The sequence below is a fragment of the Macrotis lagotis genome, chromosome 4, assembly GCF_037893015.1.
Source record: "Macrotis lagotis isolate mMagLag1 chromosome 4, bilby.v1.9.chrom.fasta, whole genome shotgun sequence".
NCBI classification, from domain to species: Eukaryota; Metazoa; Chordata; class Mammalia; order Peramelemorphia; family Peramelidae; genus Macrotis; species Macrotis lagotis.
Window position 1 is genome coordinate 7386046 of NC_133661.1, and position 25332 is coordinate 7411377.

Genomic DNA, 25332 nt, shown 5'->3' on the forward strand with positions numbered 1-25332 from the left:
TCCCATTGTCCCTCATGTCTAGAATGTTCTCCCTCTCAATACTGACCTCCCCAGATTTTGGTCTGCAAATTTTCTTTTCCCAGGCTTAGCAAACTCTGGCTGGCACAAGTCTGTTGACTTTCGTTATGCTGAATAATATACTCAAGCAAAATATGGGTTCTTCTGTTACTTTGGAGCTCCAAAAGGCATAATAGGAAAGAGCCAAGACTTATAGGATAAAATGAATGGAGCGTTCAGGGTTAAAATTGGTCACTGAATCAGTCATTTATCAGTTAATATCCATCATCAGACAATTAATTGGTTAACATCCAGTATTTGGGGGGGGTGTCTCAGGGTATCAGGAATTGGAGACCTTTTATTTGAATAATGCTTTGTCTTATTTCATATCCTATGCATATATATATATCCTATAAAAATTTTGAGACTAATATTAAAAGGCAAACTTTTCCCCTTCTCCCCTCCACAGTTAATCAGTACTGTAGCATTTTGTCTATCAATTGTTCTATAAAGTATCATTACTTAGTGTTAGGCCTTGAAAGAGTTGAAACAAGTCAGTGTCTGAGCTTAAAATGGCCTAGGCCTGTGTGTGTGTGTTGACCACGTAGTCCATTTTTGGCTTTCTAAATCCTAAAGATAGAATTTTCACCATTGGATATTCCCGAGACAAATATAACTTGCTATGAAATCTGGAAAAAACCCCAAGTGTTTCAAAAGACCTCTTTTATGAGCTTTTGCAACTGTGAAGTTATTGGGAGTGAACAAGATGAGATGAATTACTTCATGAAACAATTATACAAGGGAAGGGGAAAAATTATACACATGGGTCTACATCTTTTGCACAAACATGAGTAAATAAGTAAGTAAATAAATTCAATGAATTCACCCCCAAAATTTTCATGTTATTGGAAAATGTTTAATGAAAAGTTGTAAATTGTTAAAAAAAAAAATTAAGACTGAAAAATTAACTTGGCAAAATTAGCTTTGTGTGTACATAAGGAAATTGTGTACTTTATGGAATTTACCCTATTTGCCTAATTTACCTAATTGCCCTATTTACAAAAGTAACTTTCCAAATAATGCAAAAGAACAAAGAAACTTGCAAAAATAACAAGCAATAAAAAATTGTATATTACCTATAAAAACCTTACAAAAACTTTTTTAAAATATCCTATGGCAGCTATAACCAATAAAAGACTTACAATAGACTTTAGGACATCTATAAGAAAATTTATTCTATGACATCTGTAATGAAAACTTGCAAAAATAGCAAGCAAAACAATCCAAGCCAGCTGTGATTTAAAAAAATGATAAAAAAATACCAAAAGTCTTGCAAAAATATTCTGTTGATATGTATAACAAAAATTGCAAAAGTAACAAGCAATCAAAATATTCTAGAGCTTCACTTAACTGGATACTTCCAATTTTCCTTATTTTTTCATGTATATAGCTATTATTTCTTCTTGATAGGGTATATAATTTGTCTTAAAACTCTATTCACAAAATGAGCCATCTTCCTTAATGTTCTTAATTTTTCATTTCTTTAATATTCTTCCTTGATGTCGATCTATTTAGAACAAAACACAAGATAGATAATTAGCAACAGAGAGATGGAATGGCATTTCCAATGACAAAGTAATTTAGAAAAAAGGAGAGGATGATAATAACCCACAATGTAAATATGGCACCATTTTTCTATTAGATCCCACAGCCAAGTCTTTTCCCAAACAAACATTCTACAGGAGAATGTGTTCAGTTTAGGTTTAAAATTTTTCTTTTTTAAAATCAATAAAAAAGAAAAGATCTGGAAGATAAATCACAAGCTAAAAAACAGGTAACAAAAGTTATATTAGTAAAACCTCAGACTGCTGATGTCCAGTTTTTAAATAGGCTGAAGGAAATTCTTAATAAAGAAATAATAGTATTCAATTTAAAGAATACATAAAAAATGGGGATCAAAAATTGGAATAGGAAATAGGAAAATAATTAAACAAAATTCAAGGTGATCCAGTGATCCAATCCAATTCTAATTCTTAATTCTGACAATTTTCTACATTCATTGAGCCACAAAGTTTGGTTCCACTCTACTCTTAATGCTCCTGCAGAGGCACAAACTAGGCCAGGTCTTACCCAATTCAAAGGCCACTACATACAATCAGTAGCCAAACAAAGTTCTAGGACCAAAGCACTGGATTAAACAGCCCAGTAAATTTGTCCATCTCCCTCTAAGCAAGAGAGTGTGCCAAAGGCCATCAATTAGTTATGATGGAACCCAGAAAAGTTAAGGAACAGTACCCAAATTCCCAACTATTCTTTGGGATATTTACTTAATAAAGGAAACTCCTTTTGAATATCTGGAGAAAGTTACCTTTCTTAATACTTACACAAGATTGGTGCTTGAACATTTAGGAAAGGTATGAGAGGAACACACACCAGATTGTCTGCTCTTTATCCACAGAAGCTGAGAAAGGGGAGAAGGAAAGCAAATCACTAAGGAAAATCTATAGTGACATTAAAGAGTCTGGGGCTACTGGAGGTCTGAAAACATAGCATAGCAATTTTTGTTCATGATGATTAGCACTCGTTAAGAAAAACGCATTACATTTTGAATGCACAACTTTAGAAAGCAGAGATATACTCAAGAGAGATTAGAAAGGCTTTCATCCAAGTGGTTAAAATAATTTTTTGCCAAAAGTTCATGTTTTAAAGGGCACAGGGAGGTTTCAGTTATATCCAGAAAATTAGCTTATGTTTATCCAATCTGATAATAATGGAATAAACATGAAATATTATACCATGTCTGAAAGAATCAGTGTTTTACCATTCACAAAGGATCACACTTTTTTCACTTTTATTTCAAAATAAATATAAATGAATAGCAAACTGAGTTACAACCCCCTCCCACAGTGCTTATTTCTAATTTTTGGCTTTATCTAAACACTTAGATCTGTTTCCCATAAACATGTGTTACCAGCACAGAATAAGGTCAAGATTTGTATAGAAGAAAAAGGGTTTACTCTTATATTTTAGATAAATTTCCTTAGATAGCAAACACATATTATCATATTACCTCATTCCAAAGTCACTGATAAAAATGATTTTTAGATCATCTTCTACAATACTATTTCTCTTTTGAGAAACTTAACAAAAATGAGATATATTTATTAAAAATACTATAAAATGTTGCATCATACCTGCTTTGAACTTCTCCGGTAAATGGTTTTGGTTCACTTTAGGGAATTGGTACTTAACACATTTTCTGTGGTTGGTTTTCCTGTTGATACTACAGTAGTCGTGGAATCTTGGCATAGATAAGATGGGATCTCCACAGTCTCAGGCAAAGGATTGAATCCTATCAAATCTTTGTCATTTATCTTTCTCAAACTGGACCTTAAAACTATCGGGTCTTCAGTCACAATTCTTGTAGGATCTTCTCTGTGTCTTCCAGATTCTCCTCAAAATAGGTGACCTCGATCATTCTTGCAAAGGAAATCCATATTGTTTTCTAGCAGTTTCTAGTCTGCTTCCAGTTCTAAAGTGTCCTTCCACTTTATCATCTGCTTTAGTCTTGGGAGTTTCTTGAAAAGCTTTTTTTTCGGGTTCAAATTAAAGGTAGACTTCCTTCGGGTACCACTGAGACCCATTCTTTTAGCACAGTTTCTCAGGGACAACCCTGATAGATTGAAGCTTTGTGTATATAACTCTTGATTCCTGTCTCCAGATCGCAAAGACAACTTGGATGGACTTGCTATGCTCTCCTTCATTTTCTTATGGTCATTTTTTAGGGGCTTCTTTGCATTATCCTCTTCAGGAATGTTTTGAGATCTTGCTATGAACCTCCCTGGGAAGAAGTCCTCTGCTTTTGTCTTTATCTCCTATCCTCTCTGCTCTTTGATATTTAGATTTATCTTATTTTCAGAGTGAGATGTCTTCCATCTAGATTTTAACATTGTCTCAAGTTCATTTCATTATTCTCTAAGTGGGTTGTACCTGTTTTGTAGTTTGCCGACTGTTGTTTTTCCTTAAATGTCAACCCTCAAGGGAAGCTTGGCAAAGATTTTCCATCAGTGGAGCTGTCACTTTCTGATATTTTTTTGATCATTTGTTTTCAACTTATCTGGTAAAACCCTCCCAGATTTTTTCTCGGTGACAGAGTTTGTTCTATCAGATGAAATGTTCCAGGTGTGGGGAGTTTGAAAATCTTGTTCTTATAGGATAGAGATGCTATCCCATTGTGTTTCCTTAAATAGCATCTAGGTAATAAATTACCATCTAGGTTCTTCACTACCTGCTTCATTATGCTGTCCCCGTCCCAACACATGACCTAACGCTTTTCTTCATTTGGAAAACCATTTTCATATTCATTCAAACCTGAAAAGGATTAAAGGTGGTTTAATGATTTTTAAGCAAACATATTTAAGAAAACACTGCCCATGCATCTGTAATTAGCTTAAAAATTAGCACTCTTTTTCATGCTTTGCACACTAAACAGATAATTATACTTTTCTTTCCTTCTATAATTCTAATTATATATTTTTGATTGCCCATTTTAATCAAGGAAGTCATGATTATGATCTGATTTTTGTGGAGAAAGGAGGTAGCCAAGTTTCATCTCACCCAAGTGAGGTGTTCATTGTGACTTGAAGAAAGCCAGGGAAGCCAGGAGGTGAAGAGGAGGACTGGTTCCAGGCATGGGTAGGGTTTGAGGAAAGTTTGGTTATGGAGAAATGCTTAAAAAGTGAGTCATGTGTCTTGTTTAAGGAATAGTCAACCAAGAATAGTCACTGGATAGTGGGGGAGGAAATAGTTTGGGTAAGGGGGTGATGCAATTTAAGGTTCAACAAAAAAAGTCCTTAACTCTAAGATGTGGGGTTAGGAAAGTCTGTAAGGATTGAAAGAGCTCATTGTAGGTCAGATAAGAAATGCAAATCAAAATCCAAAGAAAATCAAATTACTACATTGTCAGTATACTGATAGAAGGTCTCTGTGGCTAAGAAAAGAGAAGAGAGGATTCATAGGGACCAGAAAGACTTGGGTTTGAGATGTGCCTGACTTGACCCCTTAGGGATATCCAGAATCTCAGTGCTTCCTCCCTCCCATCCCCAATAAGCATCTCTTTAGACAGTAATGACACCAGGCAAGGCAGCAGCAGACCCAGAATGGAATAGAGAATTTTCTACTATGATGTTAAATCATAGGTCTGAACCCAAACCACAAAACATTTAGCCAAAAGACATAGAATTTTGATTAACCACTAGCCAATGGATCACTCGAACCATTATCAATACATGCCATCTTCAAAAGGTTCTAATCCAAATCTGAAGCCATTTTTGAGGTCCTATTCAAGAGAAGATTCTCCTTCTCATGGAGGATATTTTGGGCTCCCACATTAATCCCCACTTTTTCAAAACCATTTAATAATATATGCTCATCTAGCTTGCTGGGAATGGAGATGTAAATATGACATTAATAAAGTTAATTAAGATGTCAGAAATAATGATGAAATAATGATTACCTCTTAAGACAGTTTCTTTTTGCCAGTTTCACCTACCTGAAAAAAATGTACAACTATGGAAATGATGATGTCTTCTCCATCTCCAGTTTTATGGGATGACAACTGGGAATTCCATAAGAAGTGTTGGATATTTGAAATTCAAATTAGTCAAAACAGACAATTTTCATACATAAAACTGACATATATAAAAACTAAACAAAATTAATTTCAAAGCATACTTGCCTCATCCTTAAGGTGTTGATTAAATTCAATTTTGCATTGATTTTTTGGCTACTCCTGGATGCTGGAGCAGGAAATCACATTCAACACTTCTTAATTCAAGAATGATTTTTTTTAAAAGAATGCTTTAGGAGACATCTGGGGCAGATTCAAGATGGCAGCATGAAATGAGCATGTTCCCAGAGCTTTTCTGTACATAATGCTAAATGAAGCATCTACACAGACATTAAAGTTACAGAAAAAAGAAAAGATTGAAATAATCCTCAACTGTATACACAAGAGAAGATCTTCAGTGGAGGTCTGTCTCCTCGGGAGAAAAGTAAAAGTAAAACCCACCTAGGCAAGAGGAGAGCAGGAAAGTCAGTGGGAGGCTTCTGGTCACAGTGCAGCCAGGCCCCAACCCCAGACAAAGGTCTGAACTTTGGGAACACTAGGGCAACAGACAGGAATGTGTCAGGAGCAGAACCTGGAAACAAAGGAGGAAAGAATATCTGGGCTGCATAGGCAACACATCTTGACAAGTGATAAGCCAGGGGATCAGACAGATCCCAGCCCAGCACAAAAAGCTCAGGACTCTACTTCCTGCACCTGCTCAATAATGAAAAATGAGCAAAAAAATAAAAGAGGGCCAACTATAGAAAGCTACTATTCAGATAGAACTAATAAAAATGCCACCTCAGAAGAAGAAAGGACAAATTACTTACATGAGAAATAATAAAAGAGTCTATGAATTGAACTTGAATCCAAAACCTTATAGAGTAAAAAAAGATTTTTAAAAACAAAGAATAGAGGAGATAGAAACATAGGGAAAAAAAGAAATGAGAGCCATTCAGGAAAATTATGAAAAACTGACCAAAGAAATCAACTCCTTTAAAAGTATAAATAACCAGGGGCAGCTAGGTGGTGCAGTGGATAGAAGCACCAGCCCTGGAGTCAGGAGTACTTGGGTTCAAATTTGGTCTCAGATGCTTAATAATGACCTAGCTGTGTGGCCTTGGGCAAGCCACTTAACCCCATTGTCTAGCAAAAAAAAGTATAAATAACCAGTTGATAAAGTTGACTACCTGGAAAAGGAACACAATTCATCTAAAACTCTAATCAACAAACTGAAAGGGGAATGCAACTCAGCAAAAAAAAAAAAGTAAAATTAACCATTTGGAAAAGGAAAAACAAAAGCTAACTGAAGAAAATAAAACCTTAAAATTTAGAATTGGACAAATAGAAACAATGAAGCTATGAGACACCAAGATGCTATCAAACAAAATCAAAAGGTGGAAAAAAGTGAAGAAAATGTAAAGTACCTTTTAGGAAAAACAAACAACCTGGAAAATAGGTCCAGAGGAGATAATTTAAAAATCATTGGTCTACCAGAAAAACTAGATCAAAAAAAGTTTGAATAATATCTTTCAGGAATTGATCAGGTAAAACATTATACAGAAAACCTCCAGAAAGAGACCCCAGGATAAAAACTATCATAGCCAAATTCCAGAAAATACTGCAAGCAACCAAAAAAAGCAATTTAAATACAAAGGAAGCACAAACAGAATTACATAGGAAAAAAATTTTAAAAAAAGAATTACATAGGACTTGTCAGCTTCAACATTAAAGGATCGAAGGGCCTGGAATATGATATTCAGAGGTAAAAAAGGACCTTGGATTAGAACCAAGAATTAACTACTCTGAAAAATTCAGCATATTCTGTCAAAGGAAAAGATGGATATTCAACGAAATAAAGGGCTTGCAAAATTCAAAATTTCCTAATAAAAAAGACCAGAACTTAATAGAGAATTTGATCCTCAAATACAATGGTAAGGGGAAAAAAAACAAATGTTAGTCAAGAACATTAACATGTCTACAATCCTACAATACTCATAACTCTTGAGAATTGTATTTCTCTTAGGATAGTTAAGAGGTTGATTATAGTGGAAGACACTGTACGTAGAGGATATAGCTGTGGTTAGCATTTGTCTTTTGCTATGGAACATGATGACCAAAATGACATCACTATTATTTGAAACAAATTGCAGTGTGTCCGACTGTGGCTGAGCAGAACAATGAGAACTCAGAATGCTCTACCATATTCTGTAAAAGATTGATTCAGCATGGATTCATAAAGAATTACTTGTGTTCAGATTAACTTCCCTTCTGCATTTTTGATAGAGTTAGTATAAGACTGATGTTTGGTTATATAAGACTTGGTGTAAGGCTCTTAAACCATGTCAGGAATTGGATAGGGATAAGGCTCAGGCACTAGATAAAAGATGTAACCAAAGGCGGTCTCTGGGAAGACATCACAAACTTATCTCCATAGTAAGAAAATCACCCCTGTGACAATGGAAAGATACTAAGCAAAGCCACAGTATACCTGGAGGAAGGAAACATGTGACTTTGGATAGGAAGAGAGTAACACTCATTTCAGGAAAGTCACGATTTCCTGAATTTCAACTAAAGTGATTCTGAAAGTTCATCTAGGTCAGAGCAACTCAAATAGACCTTTCTACAATAACAGCCAACCTCCAGTGGTGAAGTAAGTTGACTTTTCCTCAAATCCTCTCCCATAGGTTATCTTCTTATGTCTATAAAGATGGTGCAAAACTCCTGGTGACTCAACATTGAATTTGTAATTGTTAAATCAAGAAAGTTGAAGTTCTCCATATCTTGGTAGACAAGATGAAGTGCGGATTTGGTAATTATATGACTGGATTCAAAGTTTGTTCAACAATTGGAATCAAAAGTATTTATTGATTAATGAGTCAGCTACCTCTCGGAACCCCATATCTTCACTCTTCCCTCATTCTATCACTACTTCTCAAGTAGGAAGGCTTACACTTGGATCTCTTGTTACCTTTTTTGCTATACTGCCCTTCCTGAAAAGGTGACATTATTCTAAGGATGAATGTGTTCAATCTTTATGAATTCTAGAGATCCTGGGGCCAGGGAGTGAAGTTGATTGGCAGTAAAGGAAACTTCCTCATCAGAGAATACAAATTTTGTAAATTTTAAACAAATGCAAAATGAAAAAAGAAAAAAAATTGCATATACACAGCAGACCTTAAGAGAGGATTCAATATAAAACAATATCCATTTTGAGGAGACTTATATGATAAATACTAAACATCACCCAGCTTTATATCCTTGTCGATTTATTTTTGTTCTCTACTATGTGCTTTATATTTTTCCCTTCTCCCCCAAAGGAGGTTATAATTAAGCATAGATAGATAGAGATAGAGATAGAGATAGAGGTAGAGATAGAGATAGAGAGATATAGATATAGATATAGATATATAGATATAGATATAGATTAGATATAGATATATAGATGTATATATAGATGATGTAGATGTAGATGTAGATAGATATAGAGATAGAGATAGAGATAGAGATAGAGATAGAGATAGAGATAGAGATAGAGATAGAGATATACACACATATCTAAGACCATACTATGCTAATTTCCACCTGTCATCTATTTTTCTGAAGGTAGAAAGCATCTTCAAAAATCTCAAGTCCTTCCATGATTTTCTAAATCAACTAGTTCATTTCCTACACCACAGCAACATTCCAACCCAATCACATCCTATCTGAGAAATTGTCTACCACAGATTTTTTCCAATTCTCTGAATTCTTTCTATTTTTGACTGCATAGGTTTTATTTATACAAATAAACTAATTTAATATAATCAAAATGATCCTTTTTATATTTCAACAATGTTCTCCCTTATAGTTTGAGATCCGATACCGCTGACCTACTTCCTTTACATTTTTTTCCCTGGTCTTTTCAAGTTCCTGACCTTTTCAGAGAAGACAAATATTAGCAAGAGGATGTCAACCCTGGCTGACTTGTTAGAAAACATGAACCAAGGGAGGCTAAGTTCTGTATTAAAGCACAAAACTAGGTGAAATGTAGAATGCCTAATCAACAGTCACCAAACCGTTTCAGCATCCAGAGAGATTGTAAATAGTATTTATGTGTTGTTATTGAATATTGTTTTAAGAACGTCTACCTATGTGTGCTGAGAACCTTCGTCTGTGTGTGTGTGTGTTGATGTAGGAAAATAAGTACATTTACCATACCCCCTCCAAAAAAAAAAGAATGTTCTACCACAGGGTGGGCACAAGGAGTTCCGGTGAATATCGGGGATGCTTACTCCAAATCTATGTATCTCACTTTTCCTATGAGCCACTTTCCTATGAGCCTTGCTCATAGAGCTCAGCAATTTCTCCAATGAGGGCATCCTATGCTGGGCATTCCTGTGCCATGTACTCCTATGCCTTATAATCAATTATAAAGTTCACTAGAGAGACCTTGAAGGTGTCCCAGTACTTAAGACTACCTAGAGGCTTATACAGAATTAAATTAGAAGTGACTTTACTAGATAGAGGATTGTAGTATACAAGAGGGGCAGAGGGTAGGAATGTGTTTAGAAGGGTTGGACACAGAGATTATGAAGTCATCCTATCTTAATCCATATTTTGGTTAATGAGCATTTAAGCATCATGATTAAGGTGCTAAAGGGAGAGTGGGAGAGAGTATACCCTCATTCTTTGTTGGGGAGGGGGGGGGGTGAAGACTGTAGGACTATGGTTGAAGCACTACAGACATAGGAGATTGTATACTTAGAGGGACTGAACATGAAAATCACCAGATTTTGTTTTGCTTGATCCTTTGGCTATAATTGAAGGGAGTATCCTTGGAGAGGGGTATAAATGCTTCATGAAGTTATTTGACTTTGCATGATGCTTTGGCTCATGAGCATTGTGTGTCCAGGAATGTTACTTGAAAAGGGGGTAAGGTAAAAAATGGTTATAATATGATGTGATTCATGACTTGTGAGAAGTGTATTTCTGAGACAGAAGAGGGGAGGGTCCTTAGTGGCTCAGGCAATACTGCTTATCAATCAATCAAGTAATCAATTAACCTTAGAGAAAGTATTTCTATCAGGGCAGATAAAAGGAAGTACAAGACAGGGTTAAAGCAATAAACACATAAAAAGAAGAACTCTACCAGAAAGCTAGGCATTGGAGAATAAATAATACCAGGTGTTAAAGAGGGAGTGCGCATGTGAACCCCTGAAAGGGGGCGGGGATAGGAAACTATACTCTCCCAGAAAGAGTCCAACTGACACCCAGTCATTCAGAATCCAACCACCACTATCTGGGGACCCTACTTCTAGACCTCCCCCCAACTTTAGCTTCCCTGCTTCTTTTTATAGCCAAAGACTAGGGCTATAACTGGGGCCAGTTTGGCTGAATTTATGGAGGAGGGGACCCCAGAGTCCAGCTGGAGAAGAGCCCTGTGGGGGCCTGACACACCAATATTTGGGGGGAGTGGCACATGAGGGATAGATACACAAAAGAAGTGGACCACAGTTGGACTCATAGTCATGGAGGGGAGAGGAGAAGTCCAAGGGGCAAAGGGGAACCCACAACCAAGGCGGACAGATTGAGAGTGACAGGCTGTGGAAGGGTTCCCATGGACAGGAGGGGACACTGAAGGCTACATATAGTACTGTACCTCTCTTCTAGCAGCTTAGCTGCTCCTCCTCCCCTTCCCCTTGGAACCCCAATCCCTCTGCCATCTTGATTTCAACTTTTCTGTGTATCCTAGGACCATGTTAAGAAATCCAGTCACAGTGTGTCAGAGGACTAAAGAAAGGAAAAGGGGAAAACCAGGTAACTCTCTGCATGGACCAAGGTAAGGAAAGAGAACTGACAAGTTTTAACCTTGGTGGTTGGTAATCCTGTGAGGGTCAAAGATTGAGTGTGTTGAGTGTCTGAGAGGTTCAGGAATCACAAGGCAAGGAGCACAGAGAAGGTCGAAGTATAAGGACCCAAGACCATGAGGAGTCTCTGAAAAGTAAGGAGGATGGGAAATAAGAATTCAGAGGCACCAAGGAAACAAAGATAGTAGATAGAAAGACCTCAGTTCAAATCTAACCTCAGGGAACTTATTAGTTGTGGGACCCTGAGCAGATCATTTTGTCCCAAGTCTGTACTAATTTTCTCATTTTTTCTATCGATAATCATTAGGAAGATGCAAACAATTGGAAAAATATCAATTGCTCATGGTTAGACCAAGCTACAATAATAAAAAATGCTAATTCTATTCAAATTAAATTACTTATTCAGTGCCAAATTTGAAAAGGCTCCAATCCAAGATCAAACTGGAGGGAGTGTTGGTGCAGGATCTTCCGTTTGCAGATGATGGTGCCCTCAACGCAGCCTCTGAAGCTGAGATGCAACAGAGTATGAATCGATTCTCTGCTGCTTGTGCTCATTTTGGTCTAACGATGAACACCAAGAAAACCCAGGTGCTCCATCAGTCAGCACAAAGCCATCCAGATTTGATTACAGCAAATGGAGAAGTTGTGAGTACTGTGGACATGTTCACTTCCCTTGGCAGAGTACTTTCCAGGGAGATAACACATTGACGATGAGGTTGACACTTGTATTGCCAGAGTTAGCTCAGTATTTGGGAGACTCTGAAAGAAAATGTGGGATAGAAGAGGTATTAGACTGACCACCAAACTGAAGGTCTACAGAATCTTTGTGCTGATCTCATTGTTGCATGCTTGTGAAACCTGGACAGTCTACCAGCACCATGTCAGGAAACTGAATCGCTTTCATTTACAGCAGCAGAAGATCCCAGACACTGAGCTCGAGCTAAACTGCCGAGCATTACAACATGACTACAAAGAACACAACTACAATGGGTTGGACATGTTGTGAGAATGCCAGACATGTGTTTGCCAAAAAAAAAAACTATTTTATGCAGAATTTCCACAAGGGAAGTGCTCACAAGGGGATCAGGGGAAGGTCTCATTGAAGAACTTTAGAACTGACCATAAAGCCTGGGAGACACTGGCCCAGGGCCACCCAGCATGGCATGCCCACATCAGTGAGGATACTGTGCTATATGAGGAAGGCAGAATGGAAGTAACTCAAAAGAAACATGACATCCATAAGTTTAGAGTAAGCCCCCCAGATGTTCACATAGACAATTTGTGCCCGAACTCTGGTAGAGCATTCTGAGCTCCTATTGGTCTGATCAGCCACAGTTGGACACTCTGTCATTTGTCTCAAACATATGTCATTTTGGTCTTTGATAACAAAAGACGAGAAGCAACCAACTTATTCAGTGCCATAACAATCAAACTACTAAAAAAGCCCTATTTTACAGAGCTAGAAAAATAATAAAATTCATTTGAGGTATGAATATCTAGGGAATTGATTTAAAAGTGCCTAGCTGTACCAGATTTGTAAAACGGTAGTCAGCAAAACTGCCTGGTACTGGTTAAGAAATAGAGTTGTGGACCAGTGGATTAGAAAAGGTATAAAAGAAAGACTAGGAAATGACTATAGTCATCTACCATTTGACAAATCCAAAATCATTAGCTTCTGGGATAAGAACTCTCTATCCAACCAAAAACTGCTGGGAAAAACTGGAATATAGTATGGCAGAAACTAGGTATAGACCCAAATCTCACATCATATACTATAATAAGATCAAAACGGGTATAGAATGTAGACATAAAAGGTGATACTATAGACCAGGCAAAAGTCCAAGAAATACTGGATCATTGGAAAGGGGAAATATTTATGACCAAACAACAAAGAGAGATTATAAATTGTGAAATGGATGTTTCTCACTATATCACATTAAAGAGTTTGTGCACTAATAAAACCAATGCAGCAAAAATTAGGAAAACAAAACAATTTTCACAACTAGTGTTTCTGATTATTCATTCATTTCTAAAATATATAAAAAACTGAATCAAATTTATAAGAACATAAATCCTTCCCCAAGTGATCAATGATCAAAGAATGTGTCAGATGAATTACAGCTATATATAATCATCTGAAAAAGGATCCAGATCATTATTGAAAAGAGAAACACAAATTAAAACAACTATGAGGTCCAACTTCACACCTATCAGATAGGCTAAGATAATTAAGGGGAAAATGATCAGTGTTGGCAAGGTTGTGGGGAAACTGGCACATTATTGCACTGTTGGTGGAATTGTGCACTAATTTTGGAGAACAATTTGGAATTCTTTTTGGAGTAGCAAAGAATTGGAAATGAGGGGATGCCCAATAATTGGTGAATGGATGAACAAATGATAGTATATAATTTCTGGTGTACTGTTTTTCTATAAGTAACCATGAATGGGGTGGCTAGGTAGCGTAGTGGATAAAGCACCAGCCCTGGAGTCAGGAGTACCTGGGTTCAAATCCAGTCTCAGACACTTAATAATTACCTAAGCTGTGTGGCCTTGGGCAAGCCACTTAACCCCATTTGCCTTGCAAAAAAACCTAAAAAAAAAAGAAACCATGAATGGTCAGACTTTAGAGTGTCATGGAAACAATTACAAGAACTGATGCAGAGCGAAGGGATCAGAAGCAAGAGAATATTGTACTCATTAACAACATCTTCAGGTCCTTGTCTCAAGTTGAAATGGGAGAGTGTTAGCAGATTGGAACCTTCTGATCTATCCAGGGCCATCCAGAGCCAGCAATAGCCTCGAGTAGGGAAGGGATTGTCTCCCCCAAATCATTTCCACCCACCTGTCTAGAATCTCTGCCTCCCACTCAGGACACTGGGAGTCACAGAGTAGTGACATTCATTATGAGACATAATTAATGGAGTTGGGGCCTTAGGTATAGTGAGGTGGGAAAGCGAGGTGTCCTGCCTCTTGGCCCCAAAGACATTGCTATCCAAGAAAGGGATAAAGGGTAAGCACAGAGATCTTAGATAAGTAACATTTCCTGTAGATTCCAGAGGAGCAGCAACATCTAATAGAAGCCTGAGGAGGCCAAGTGTGTGGGGGAGGCTAAGGTCACACTGGGTTTCTCCCCTTCAGTCTTTGTCTGGCTATAAGACCTGGGCCCTTCAATGAGCAAGGTGCTTCTCCACCTACTTGTACACCCATGCCTTATCTTTAATGGAGAGACTTCCCCAAACAAGCATTCTCATGTCTCCAAGAGACCCCAAGGGCTGAAAAACTCAAGATTATGCAAATTGGGTCTATGCAAAGGAAACAGTTTATGCTCAATATGCAATGACAAGCAAGATGATTAACAACTGAACCAACTCAGAAAATGGAAAATGGAATTCTTTGTATTTCTGATGAAGGTCCCTGGGGTGGTGAGCACTGTACCAAGAACCAGAAGCTCTGGGTTCCAATCCTCAATCAGATACTTCTTGCTTGTGTGACCTTATGACATTCACCTCTATGGAACTCATTTTCCTCACCTCTAACCTGGGAGAAGTGGAGATGGGAAGGAGGCAATTTCTAGGGTCCGTTCTAGACTTTCTTTTAAACGTTTGGAACCAAGCAAATCTTGTTTAAATTTCTAGATCAGCAACTGACAGATGAGACTGAATCCCACTGGTTGGGGGTGCGCCTGGTTGAAGGCAGGGTTGACTCGTTATCCTGGGACTTGGGTTAGAGGAAAAAGCAGGACAAGGCTCCAGCAGGTGTCCCTACCACTCTAGCATGGGTCAACAGAAAAACCTCTGATTCAGGAGCTATGAGACGTGAGTATGATTCTGGCTCTGACTTACCTGGTTGACCTTGGCCAAGTGCCTTTTCTGCTTCCAGCTTCAGCTTCATTCTCTGAACAATGCATGCAGCCAGACTCAAAGCTCCTTAAGGTCTGCTTGCAGGTAAAATTCAGTGACTTGACTTCAATAACTAAGATTCCAAAAGAAACTGATAAAACATTATCAGATTGAAGTGAAATCCGATGCATCGATGTGAGTGGGAAGTGCCTCTGCTGGCCAGTTGAGCCTCTGCTGAAGGATCATACCCTGACCCTTTCAGTCCATCTACCTAGAATGGGGAAGGCTGCTCCACTCCACCAATCTCCCACTTTTCTTTGAAGAGAAGTCTCCACTTATTCAATGTCTTCTCTGTCTGAGTCTAACTGCCCAAACTGCCAACTCCCTTGAACTCTGGGAAAGAACATGCAAAGGTTCTTTCTGCTCCAATGGCCAGTTCCTTAAAGAGGCGGACAAAGGCATCCCTCCCTGTGTCCACCCCTACCTCCCCTACATGTACACAGCATAGACACGAACCTGTGAATTTGTATCTCCAAGGAGATGCCAATTCCATCAGCTCACTTGGGGATCTTTGGATGAATTGAAACCATTGGGTGCAAGGGTTTTGAGCTGATCACTGCAGGCACAGCAATGCAACTGGACAGAAGGCTCTGGCCACAGGGAGGATGCCAGCAGAGCTGACTTTGATTCCCTGTGAGTGTCAGCCCAGAGAAGGAGACTGGGAGAAGGCAGAAAGGAGAGAAGGAGCATCTGGAATATCATCATGAAAGCGTCAAAGTGAAGGTCATCCTGTCTACAGGAGCTCTAGTCTATCCCTCATCTTTCTGGAGCAGGGCCATGATGTACTCTGCTGATCCCAGCCCTTGGCTCTGGTTGGCTTGATCTGGCCAGTCTTGGAATTGGAGACAGCTGCCAAGTCCAGAGTAAACTTGGAATCTGGGGCTCAGTGTTGCAGGATGATCACTTTGTAGATGAGCAAAGCGAGGCCCAGGGAAGGAAAAATATAGCCACCATGACAAATGGGTGGAGCAGGGAGCCCAGAAAGGAGCCTAAGAAGAGGGGCCAGAAGCTGCACAGTCAAGTGGATAGCAGTCAAAAGATAAATAAAATGGAATTCAACAACATTGAAGTGTTTGTGACTTATCATAAAAGCTAATCAGTCTTTCAACCAACACATTGGGAGAAAATGTCCATCTGTCTTTCTGTGGCTGGTACCTGGTCCCAATAGATTGGTAGGGGTGTGTGTATGTGTGCCTATGGCTTTGGAACTGCCTAAATCTGACCCTAGACACTTGACACCTACTAGATGTGTGACCTTGGGCAAGTCACTTAGCCCTGACCACCCTTAGGGACCATCATCAGTCATCCTGATTCATATTTGACTCAGATGGTTCTGGAGGATAAAGTGAGGCTGGGGACTTAGCACTGCCCCCCCACCCCGACTCAAGTCCACGTGCTTGTCATGACAACACCTCCCTGATGTTGTGGTCTTCTCTGAGAATGGACAAACATCATCTTCATCATGTACCTAGATAATCACGTACAAGCGAAGGTCAGAGTGCTATAATTCTGTCTCCTCTAATTTGTAGAGCCAGCAAGGGCTGGCCTTGAAGTGAAGTGGATCTGAGGTCATACCCTTCCTCTGATACATACAAAGAGAATGACCCTCAGCAAAGTGCTAGCCTTCTCTGGGACCTGGGCAGAGGACATGACAGGAATGGCAGGAGTCACCAGCCTCCACTGGTGGAGGGAGTTTCCACACCAGGAGATTCTCATATAAATGAAATGACAAGCCAAAAAGCATGTATGTGTGTATAACATCTGTGTGTTATCTAGATGTATGAGTACAAGTGTGAATAGATGTGTATATGATGTGTATAAAGCATGTATGTATGGATACATACACAGGCATGTTTTATATATGGCTATGTAAATATATATAAATGTGTGTATATATGTATATCCACACATATATATGTAAATACACATTATTCATTCCTAATCATTCTTTGTATTCAGTGCTTCTTCCCTTTTCCAATAGTGCCTGAGTCCTGCCCTGCACATTTCCCCATTGTCTTCTCCTCCCCCTCCCCAGCCCAATTCCCCCTCTTCCTGCCTCTCCCCACTGGTCAGCTCCCTCCTCATCCCCCTCTCATGGACTCCCCCTTTCCAGCTCAGCTCAGGGGCCATGCCCTATGTGAAGCATTCCCTGATCCCTGCTATGATCTAGTATCTACTGTGTGGAGCCCATATACATGATCATGTCATCTGCCCATCCTCCCCAGACCAGAAGTTTCCTGGGAGTAGGCTTCCTTTGGACCTTTACATGTCCAGGACCTGGAACAAAATAGGCTCTTAATGAACGATGATGCTTGCCCTTCACTGGTGAAAAAGACCATGGCATCAAGGAAATGATGCCATGACAAGCAGATGAATTGGATTGGACCAGCCTCACTTTCTCCTCCAGAGTTGTGTGGGTCCAGAGACCAGATATGATCAAGATGACTGGAGATGGCTCTAGATGCAAGACAGTCAGGGTTAAGTGCCCAAGGTCACATAGCTAGTAAGGGTCAAGTGTCTAAGGCTGGATTTGAACTCAGCCCAAAGCTAAAGATAGCCATCCTCTCCTAGTGAATTCATCCATCAATAGACTTTCATCCACATGTCCCACTACGTAGGAAAACTCAAGGCAGTGCCATTGACACAAGGGGAATATGATTGTATACTAAGTAATAGACTATGTAAGCAGAGCCGGTGCATTTCAATGCTTTTAATCACAATCCCATCAGTAGCATGGTCCATTAGAGTCAATAAAACCCCAGAATTCCCTGCCAAAAAGAAAAGTTCAAGTCAGCACAGCCCTGAGTCCCAAATTGCAATCTGACTTTTTAGGGTCCATGATTTCAACCCCTTAAATTTGAAGTCAGAAGACCCAGGACCAGAGCTCAGGGACCAACTCACTCAGTAGCTCTGTGACCCTGGGCAAGTTACCAGTCTGACTGACCTCTCAGGTCAGATTTGGAGACTAAGGGACCTTTTAGGAAGATATGGTCTATCCTTATCCCTTTTAATGAGATCTGTTTTTGCTTTTGCTTTCTCTTGCTATCAGGATTGCTAGACCTGATTTTTTTTTACTTCTACTGAACATAATAAATTATTTTGCTTCAGTCTTTTAACATTTACCCTGTGTGTATCTCTCTGCTTCAAATGTGTTTTTTGTAAACAAAATATTGAAGGATTCTACTTTTAATCCATTCTGCTATCTGCTCTCATTTTATCGGAGAGTTCATTCAATTCACATTTACAATTAAAATTACTAACTCTGTATTTCCCTCCACACTATCTTTCCCCCCTTATACTTTTCTTTTTCCTTTTCCCCATTCCTCCTTACTGATATTTTGCTTCCTTTCCTCTTTAACTTTTCTTTTAAATTTTAACTTTGCTTTCACTTTTACCTTCACCTTCCCTTTTTATCAGTTCCTTCCTCCCCTTTCTTTTCCCTTCTTGCCCACTTGGGAATGTGCATTATTATTCCCTCTCTGGGACAAATCAATTGAGGAGATTTACTCAGTGTTCATACTCTCCCTACTTTCCCTCTACTAAATAGGTCTTTATGACTCTTCACCTGATATTCTTTATCCACTAATGCCTAGCCTTCTCCTAATACAGTCTTTTTGATGTTTTTGTTTTAACCCTATCTTGTACTTACATCCTCTTTGTGAAAATATAGTCCTTTTATTTGACCTGAAGTACTATTCTTAAAGATTGATTAATTGATTTCTTGACTGATTTATAAGCAGCATTGCCTCATAGTCTCACTAAATACCCTCCACTTTTCTGTCTCATTAGAAATACTCTGTTCAAGATTCATGAATCACATCAAATTTTAATGACTTGACTTTACCCGCTTTTCAAGTAACCTCCATGAACACACAATGCTCATGAGCCAAAGTATTATGCAAAGACAAATTGTGAACATTTATACCCCCACTCAAGCGCACTCCCTCCATTTGTAGCCAAAGCTTCAAGCAAAGCAAAATCTCTTCAGTCCCCTCTAAGTATCCCATCTCCTTCCTTCTCTATAAAGCCCTACCACCCTCTGCAAACAAAGTATCAGGCAGACTCTCTCCCACTGTCCCTTTAGCTCCCCAACCACGGTACTCTGAGGAAAACAAATCCTTTTGATGTCAAAATGGAGCTTAAGGAAGCTGATGATTTTGCAAGGAATCAAGAAACAATAATACAATACCAAAAGAATGAAAAACTAGAAAATGTGAAATATCTCATTGACAAAATAACTAATCTGAAAACAGATCCAGATGAGACAATTTTTTAGAAAGATTTTATTTATTTTGAGTTTTACAATTTTCTCCCCATTCTCGTTTCCCTCCCCTCACCCCCCACAGAAGGCATTCTGTCAGTCTTAACATTGTTTCCATGGTATACATTGATCTAAGTTGAATGTGATGAGAGAGAAATCATATCCTTAAGGAAGAAAAATAAAGTATAAGAGATAGTTAAATTAGATAATAAGATAATGGTTTTTTTTTTCTAAATTGAAGATAATAGTCTTTGGTCTTTGTTTAAACTCCACAGTTCTTTCTCTGGATACAGATGGTATTCTCCATTGCAGATACCCCAAAATTGTCCCTGGTTGTTTCACTGATGGAATGAGCAAGTGCATCAAGGTTGATCATCACTCCCACGTTGCTGTTATGGTGTACAATGTTTTTCTGGTTCTACTCATCTTGCTTAGCATCAGTTCATGTAAATCCTTCCAGGCTTCCCTTGAATTCCCATCCCCAGAAGAGACAATTTAAAAATGATTGGGTTACCTGAAAATCATGATCAGGAAAAGATCCTTGACTTCATTTTTTAAAGAATTTCTACAGGAAAATTGCTCTGATATATTAGAAGCAGAGGGCAAAAACAGAATTGAGAGAATCCACTGATCTCCTACTGAAAGCAATCCAAAAAAACACCAGTAATATTATAGCCAAGTTCCAGAACCCCCAAGTCAAAGAGAAAATATTACAAGCAACCAGAAGGACACAATTCAAATATTGTGGAGCTTCAGTCAGGATCACACAGGACTTAGCAGCAACTACATTAAGGGTTTGTAAGGCTTGGAATATAATATTCCAGAAGGCAAAAGAGCTTGGAATGCAACCGAGAATCAATTTTCCAGCAAAACTAAACATCCTCTTCCGAGGAAAAGATGGACTTTCAATGAAATGGGAATTTCAAATGTTCATGTGGAAATGAGCAGAACTGAACAGAAAGCTTGATCTTCAAGAATAGGACTCAGGTGAACCATAGAGAGGGTGGATGAGAAAGGTAAATTATGAAGGATTGAATGATGATGAATTGCATGTATTCCTGCATGGAAAGATGATACTGATAACATTCATATGAACCTTCCCATTTAATATATCAGGTAGAAGGAACTTTTATAGTTGAGACACACAAGAGAGCTGAATTTGAAGTTATAATATATTGTAAAAATGGAGTCAATGGGTAAAAAGGAAATGTACTGGGAGAAAGGGAAAGGAGAGGTAGAATAGACTAAGATATTTCATATAAAAGAGTCAAGAAATTTTTTGCAATGGTAAGGAACGGGGAAGGTGAAGGGGAATGAGGGAGCCTTCATTATCATTGGAAATGGCTTGGAGAGGAGACAACACACATACTTAATAGGGTATAGAAATCTAAAAGAAAAAGGAGATAAAGGGGAGAAATGGGATGAGGGAAGGGGAGGGATGTAAGGGATAGAGGAAAGGGTAGATCTTAGTAGAGGATAATCAGATATAACACATTCTCTGTTTTACTTTTAGCAAGGTGGTGGGATTGGTGGCATGTCTGGGACCCCACAGCTGGGTGGTTGCTATGGTTGCTATGTCTCTGGGATGGGATGTAGCCTTGGGATCTCCTGGCCCCAGGGCTGCTGCTGTGTATGCTGAGCCACTTGGTTGCTGCAGAGCACACTTTTGAAGAGGGACAGAGTGAAATGAGAGAGAAAATATAATAGTAATGGGGAGGAATGGATGGAGGAAATTCCAATCAGCAACTGTGGAAAAATATGGAAGTAACTTCTCTGATGGATTTTACTTTTTTTAAGGTTTATTTTTTTTTTTGCAAGGCAAATGGGGTTAAGTGGCTTGCCCAAGGACACACAGCTAGGTAATTATTAAGTGTCTGAGGTCTGATTTGAACTCGGGACCTCCTGACTCCAGGACCAGTGCTCTATTCACTGCGCCACCTAGCCACTCCCCGATGGACTTATAAAGAATGCCATCCACCCCAGAGACAGAACTGATGGTATCTGAACACAGACTGAAGCATATTTTTTTCTTTCACTTTATTTCTCATGAGGTTTTTTATTTTTGTGGGGAGGAGGGGGGATTATGTTTGCTCTTACAACAAGACTATTTTAGTAATGTGTACATAAATAAAAAAATGTAAATTTAATAAAAAAACAAAATAAGAAAAAAGAGAGGGAGAAAGGCAGAGAGAGAGAGAGAGAGAGAGACAGACAGACAGAAAGAGAGAGAGAGAGAGTCAGTCTACATCAGAAGTACTTGTGGATATGTTTTACGGGGTCTGTGAATTAGGATGAGAAAAATATACAGCTTTTAAAAAGTCATCTCCCTAGATGAGAGGTTTGAGAACCAACTAACAGGGATTCTTATTTCACAGAATCAAGTATAACTTTACAGCCCTGGGCCTCCTCTTTGGTTTCTTTGCATAATTTGTCAGGACTCTTTCTCTCTAGTCTTCATAATTCGTTCCCTAGAACTTTCCATCTCTCCTTTGGCTGACGGCTGACTTGCTATAGAATTTTAGTGAGTGGGGAACTACCAGTCCCTTTCCCGAACCTCCTAAAGTCTCTTCTCATGAAATCGAGTTGTCTGCTGGATCATCCTTGCCTTTCTTCTCCTCTAACATCAGATTTACATGGGATGGTCAGTTCTCTCCAAGATTTTTATCATTTCTTCCCTTTCATCTAGTTCATCCTCACTGATGAGAATCAGATTTGAAGATGAACCTTCTCTCATTGTTCTCTCTACTAATGGAAATTCCATCGCTATATTTCATTATTGGGTCTCATCCCACTATGAATCAAGGCTATCTAGGATATTATTATTTATGCTAATATCTCTTAGGCTCATGGATTGGAAGTTATCAGGCATCATTTATATATTTTGTTTTATTGATGCTGCAACTTACTGGTCCAGGGCTGGGCAGTGGTTTGCTTAAGGTCACATAAGGAGTAAGATGTGACTCTAAATATGCCATCTTTCCCTCTGTATTGTATCCCAAAACTTATTCCTAAGGTTGTGGTCATTTTTGATATCATATTCTGAAGCCTTGGATTTCATTGTCAGCTCTTGTCTTTGATTTTTGTCCCCTATGAATTTCTGGAGCTGTTCACTACCAATCTTCCGTTTCACCTAGTTTGTGGTTTCTGGCTTGATGGATATGTGAATGCTGGTTAATTGAGAGGAATGAATAAAAATGTCACATAGAAAAAAAGAGCAGTATACATAATATGCATATATTCCATATTGGTTACTTGGAAGGGATTAATAAAATAGTCACATAGGGAAAATATCCTAGTTAAGTGAAAGGAATTAGTGAAAAATCAAAGTCCTTGTAGAGGAATACAATATTCTACAGAGAGAGAGAGAGAGAGACAGAGAGAGAGAGAGAGAGAGAGAGATTTCCACCAGCCCAGTTACTTGGACTCCATTAACTATTAACCTATTTTGAGCCAACATCCAAAAGTCCAGGCACCATTCTCACCCCCATCCCCTTCACTATCTTTTTCCTGCCCCAGTCGGCCTCTTCTGTTTCTCTGTCCCCTCTAGAACCTGGGCTTCTTAAGCCTGGCACAGAGAAGGCAGACCTCACTTCAGCAAGCACAGACAGAAAGGTCATGGCATTCTGTCTCTTCCCAACATTTCCTGATCATCAGTAGTGCTTCCTGAACCCCAGCCCTGCGAGGCATGGGGGTGGGTAGTAGTCATCAGGCTGGTTAAGTCTTGGCAGTCGGACATATCCCAGATATGTGTTCCTCAGAGGACCTCCTGCCTCAGTCTCCCCATCCCATTCTCCTCCTTCCTCTGAGACGTAAAGACAGGATAGTTTCTTACATGATGACATTGATGGACCCTCCTGCTCCCTCAGCTCCCACCCTCCTTTTTGGAAAGAGCCCCAGATTTGAAGTTGATCTCCAAAGGTTCACTGGCTCCTCTCCTTTTTTCCTTTCTATATATCAAGGGCAGCTTGGTGGCACAATGGATAGAGTGCTGGCCTTGGAGTCAGGAGGACAGGAGTTCAGATCTAGCCTCAGACAACTAGCTGAGTGATCCTGGACAAGTTACTTCACCCTGACTGTCACTCCAGTCATGCTGATTCACATCTGGCCACTAGACCCAGATGGCTCTGGAGGAGAAAGTGAGGCTGGTGACTTAGCACAGCCCCCCTCATTCGAATCCAATTCATGTGTTTGTCATGGTATCACCTGCCAGATATCATGGTCTTCAAGGATGAAGGACAAACATCATCATCATCATCATCATCCAATATATCATATCTTATATGTCATTTTTTACACCTTCCAACCTTAAGCTTCCCTTTTGTCTTTTTTAAAATTTTTTTAAAATTTTTATTTAAGACAATGGGATTAAGTGACTTGGCCAGTCTCACACAGCTAGGCAATTATTAAGTGTCTGAGGCCAGATTTGAACTTAGGTCCTCCTGACTCTAGGTCTGGTGCTCTATCCACTTTGCCACCTAGCTTCCCCCCCCCTTTTGCCTTTTTCATATTTCTTTTCTTTATTTAATATCTATGTCTTTCCTCCAGCCTTTAAAGGAATGCTTTTAGCAGGGTGACCAGCCCAGACTTGATAAGACAGTGTCTAGGCCAGTACAAAAAAAAAAAATGAGCATCACACACTCTACAGGTCACTGTAAAGTTCCTCTGCTCTCTACACTTTCTCCTAATGGGATCCCCAGTTCATTATCCATCTCATTGGTTGGAGTTCACTTCTTCAGCACCTGGTCAGCCACATCCACATAACCAAGTGAGGTTCATCTTCTTCAAGGACTTTCCTTTGTTCTTACTAATTCCTTCTCAGAGTGGGATGTCCTTGAACTCTTGTCCATTGGTCTTCCTTCTCTAGTGCCTTTTTTTAAAAAAAAAAAGGGGGGGGGGGGCTTCATTTATTTATTTATTTATTTGTTTGTTTGTTTGTTTATTTATTTATTTATTTATTTATTTTGCATAGTTTACTTGTGTTTGAAGATACTACAGCAGTGCCTCTCAAACCTTCTGATGACCTGCTAGAAGGCAGCCTATGGGTTTCTGATAGGTTGAGGAAGGCCCCCACATCTCCCCAGGAAACAATATTTTTAACCTCAGTATTCAGGTGAGGTGGTGGGATGATGATGTTTGGTCTTCATTCTTGAAGAAAATGATGACATCAGGGAGGTGAGGCCATGGCATGCAAGTGAATTGGATTTGAGTGAGTGAGGATGTGCTAAATTATCAGCCTCACTTTCCCCTCCAAAGCCACCTGGCTCCAGTGACCAGATATGGATCAGGATGACTGGAGATGGAAGGGAGACAATCAGGGTGTAGGTCACCCAACTGACTGAGAGTAGATTTGAATTCAGGTCCTCCCTGTTGGATCCAGGCCTAGTTGAATCCAGTTGAATATGTTTTGTCCATCCACCTGTTTGTGAATGCGTGTGCCTGTCACCAAGCTTTAAGAATGAGACTCTGTCGGGCTCTCCTGACCTGTTCTCCAGGTCTGTGGTGATATGATCATTAAAACAGGTTCAATGAAGTCCAAGGCAAACGGTGTGCATCTGGGCCTGCTACATGTTAAAACTTTATGAAGTGTTTTCTCTGAAGGCAGACTGGGGGGCCCAGGACTTCAAATGAACCTGGGTTGGGGACCCGTACCCAGGCTGTTCTGGGAGCAATCACAAACAAGCCTATTTGACACTGTGGAGACACAGGGGTTGGTAGAGG

At 39.3% G+C, this 25332-nt stretch overlaps 1 long non-coding RNA gene across 2 annotated transcripts; it reads right to left on the minus strand.

Annotated features, from left to right (window-relative positions):
* Positions 1-907: 907 nt before the first annotated feature.
* LOC141520565 (uncharacterized) lies at positions 908-6894 on the minus strand. 2 transcript variants are annotated; one of them, XR_012477664.1, is made up of 4 exons: positions 5549-6894; positions 3192-4368; positions 2382-2458; positions 908-1564 (listed from the first exon to the last, which is right to left on the minus strand). It is a non-coding gene; the product is annotated as an uncharacterized LOC141520565 (long non-coding RNA). The 2 variants fall into 2 exon arrangements; XR_012477663.1 differs by having other exon boundaries at positions 3192-6857.
* Between the last annotated feature and the right edge of the window lie 18438 nt (positions 6895-25332).